Source organism: Pteropus vampyrus, unplaced genomic scaffold (genome assembly GCF_000151845.1).
Source record: "Pteropus vampyrus isolate Shadow unplaced genomic scaffold, Pvam_2.0 Scaffold35, whole genome shotgun sequence".
Taxonomy (NCBI): Eukaryota; Metazoa; Chordata; class Mammalia; order Chiroptera; family Pteropodidae; genus Pteropus; species Pteropus vampyrus.
In genome coordinates, this window is record NW_011888816.1 from 410,350 (window position 1) to 414,170 (window position 3,821).

Genomic DNA, 3,821 nt, shown 5'->3' on the forward strand with positions numbered 1-3,821 from the left:
TTAAGACCCCCAGAGCTTTATGCCACTCCCTCCTTGGTTCATTGCCCCCAAAAGCCCTACCCTTGAGGGCCCCAGAAATGGACCATCCCAGAGGAGGTGACTTCTATGCCAGATTCTCCGAATCCAGCTTTAAGCTGTCCTCCCATGCTAGGCCCTACTGGGCCTCTGAACCCACATCCCCAATCCAACCCTTGGATTCACCCACTATGCCCAGGAGCCCAGGAGACCAGGCAAAGAGGCCCAGGCCCTGCATGCCCGTGACCCCTTCTGGCATCAATCACACGACCCCCATCCTCTGCATCTCTCACTCACCACAATCCTTTCCCCAGCAGGAACCCAGGCTCCAACCTCCACAGGCTAAGACTGTGCCTTCTGATTCTAAGAGGCCTATCCCAGGGGTCCTTGGAACTCAGGAACGTGAGCATGAAAGTAACCCTTATAGGTCAAACCAGATACAAGACACCATGCTTCGGCCCAAAGTTTCTCAGGAAAGATGTCAAACGACATTTCGTAAGAGAGGAGGAAAGGTAGGGGAATGTTCCATGTAAATGTGCAACAAGGGGTGACCTTAGCGGAAGAGGGTCTTAATAATCAAGTGCACGAGGTGATCCAGTGTGAGGACACCAATCGGCCTCTTCCTCTGACACCCTTCTCATTGCCCGATGGGCTCCTGAACAAAGTGGCCACGGTGGTAGGGATAGAGGCTATGCACGGGCTTGGCAACACCGACTTCCACTCGCCAAGGCCGGCCTTGTGGCAACCACCACTGAGTGCCAGCAGCAGAGACCAACGCTGAGCCCCCCATAGGGACAACGCCCCAGAGTGACCAGCCAGCTTATATACTGGGTGGCTTCTGTCATGGAAGGAGCAGTGTTTTGTTCTTACTGGAATAAACGCTTACTCTGGATACGGATTTGCTTTCCTGGCACGCAATGTTTCTGTGAAAACTACCCTCGATGGCTTAAAGAATGCCTGATTCTCTGTCATGGTGTTCCACACAGCATTGCTTCTCAGCATCAGAAGTGCAGCAATGGGCCTGTGTTCATAGAATTCACTGGGTTTACCATATTCCTTGTCATCCTAAGGCAGTTGACAATAAAACGGTGGAAAGGCCTTTTTTATGACTCAGTTGCAGCGCCAGCCAGGTAGCAATAGCTTGTGGAGCTGGGGCGACGTCTTCTGGGAGGCTGTATGTGCTGTAAATCAACATCCAATATATGGTGCTATTTCTCTCATGGCCAGGAGCCACTGGTCCAGGAATCAAGGGGTAGAAGCGGGAGCAGCACCACTCACCGTCACCCCTAGCGATTCATTAGCAAAAATTTTACTTACTATCCCCATAACTTATGCTCTGCTGGTCTAGAGGTCTCGGTTCCAAAGGGAAGAATGCTTCCAACAGGAGACACAACGATGATTCCACCGAATTAGCAGCTAAGACTGCCACCTGGCCACTTTGGGTTCCCCTTGTCTCTGAATCAACAGGCAGAGAAGGGAGTGATTGTCCTGGCTGGAGTGACTGACAGTAACTACCAAAGGGAAATTGATCTGCCACGACACAATGGAAATAGGAAAGAATATGTCTGGAATGCAGGAGAGTCCTTAAGGGTGTCTCTTAGTAGGACCTGCAGAAATGCTATTGGTCCAGGTTTTAGAGATGAAGGTGTGGATCCCCCATCAGTCCAAGAATGATGACCAATCAGCTAAGGCACTTACTGAGGGCAACGGGAATATGGAATGGGTAGCAGAAGAAGCTATCTATAAATACCAGCTGTGCCCATGTGACCAGAAGTAGAAGTGAGGAGAGTAACTGTTACGAGTATCTCTTCCTTATTTTGTTATGAATATGTCTGTACACACATGCATCAAGCAAATAAGTTTTCTTTCCTCTCTTATTTTCTAATATAAAATGTATTCATGATAATTAACTTTACATTATATACATTATATATATATAATGTAAATAACTTTACATTATATATAATTAACTTTACATTATATATTCAGGTTACTGGGATCCAGGTAAAGAATGAATATCACTCAACCCATCTGGAGGAAGGGTTAGCTCATTTTCCGTTGTAGGCACGAGAGTTGTATCATATGAAGTAGGTGTATAACTTTGTTATTGGAAACGTGTGCATAAATATTATTATAAATATATATATGTATCTTGTAAATGTATATATTTATAATTCATATTAGGTACAAATATATGATTTTATCTTATATATAAATACACAATGTACAAATACATGTTTATAAATATATCTAAAGATTCTATACATATGTGTATGTATTTATATATCTCCATCCTACTGGTTCCGTTTTTCCAATAGAACCCTGATACCTCAATGAAGTCGAACAATAGCAACAACAAATCTTGGAGGCTACGGTGGCCACGGGTATTTGGACCTCAGTGAAGTAAATGTGAAAAGCGACCAGGCAGACAACCATGGCAGTCACTGCGTTGGCGGTGCGGATGCCCCTCGCTGTGTGGGGCGTGAGGGCCACGCAAGCCCAAAGCGTCAGCTCCGACCGGTCAGGGGATCTCGACTCCGACGTGGGCTCAGTCCGGGAGGCCAGAGGGGCCTTCGGGAAAAGAGAGCAGGCCAAAGAGAAACGATACTTCTGAGCACAAACTCGGGAACGACTGGCAGCCTTGGAGAAACACCACGAAGAAGAGATCAGTCATCACATTAAGGAGACTGAGCATCTGCAGGAAGAAATCAGACGGCACAGTGCACTATCAAGAAACTAAAAGAGTGTGGTGATGATTAAGTACACACAGTGCCCCATCTAATGGCTACGTATCACTGCCCATTTCTATGAAGACGTAGTTCTGGTCTAATATCTATCTGCTGCCAACAGACTATAATGAATTATCATCAGTGGGAGGGAAAACAAAAAAAGTGACCAGGCATCCTTTCCTCTTTTTGCTAGAAATGGGAAATGGAAGCTGCATGGTACACAGAAGTAAAAGTGAGAGTCCTTTGCCTCTCCGCCCCTGAAGCTGTGAATCGGGGAACTAGGATTTTCCTTCTGAGATCGACTAGCGAATTTGACGTGTAGAGGCTGAGATCTGCGAGACGGAAGCCAGAGGCCGTCCAGAAAACACTCGTCCGAGAACTGAGGTACCCGCTTCCCTTTCTGAGCAACGTGACAACCAGGGGCAATGCTCAAAGTTCTGCCCCTCGGGAGAACTCCCCTTCACTACCACCCTTCAGGATGTCCCAGAAAGAAGCCGCAGTGTTTCTCCAGCTGACCACTTTTGGATGGTCTCTGCATGTCTTGCAAAATCATCTATAAACCAGACGTGAGGGTTTTTTTTCTCCTTCATTCAGCTGGTCGTAAGGAATTCCCCACGAAACCATAAGTGCGTGGGCTGGAAGAGAGAAGGCAGTACAGCCACGGGCATTCGGGCCCCTACTCATGGGATGTCCTTGTGCTTTCAAATCCTGCTTGGTCCATTATATGCCGCCTCCGTTTGATGATGGCTTGGTGGGTCAGACAAAGGTGAAAGGGCTTCTTCTATTGGCAATTTAAGGGTTCTATATCCCCAGCTTCCTTGTGATCTTCCCATATGTCCCCATTCCAACGATCAGGATGGCATTTCTACCCAGTCAGATGCAGAATACAAGATCGTGGAGAGTGAACTGCAAACTGACAAGGTCCTTGCAATCCGTGAGGCCAGCCGAGGGTTGCCTCACCTCAACGAACCCCCCTGAGAATCGGGAGGTACGAACTGTTCGGGGAAACAACGCAGTGTTTCTCCGAGGCGAGGAAGTACACTTACAGCCACGAACAGACAGAATGGCAAAAGTTCA

At 47.3% G+C, this 3,821-nt stretch overlaps 1 pseudogene; it reads left to right on the forward strand.

Annotated features, from left to right (window-relative positions):
* Positions 1–2,449: 2,449 nt before the first annotated feature.
* Positions 2,450–2,685, forward strand: LOC105290286 (annotated as a pseudogene).
* Positions 2,686–3,821: the final 1,136 nt, after the last annotated feature.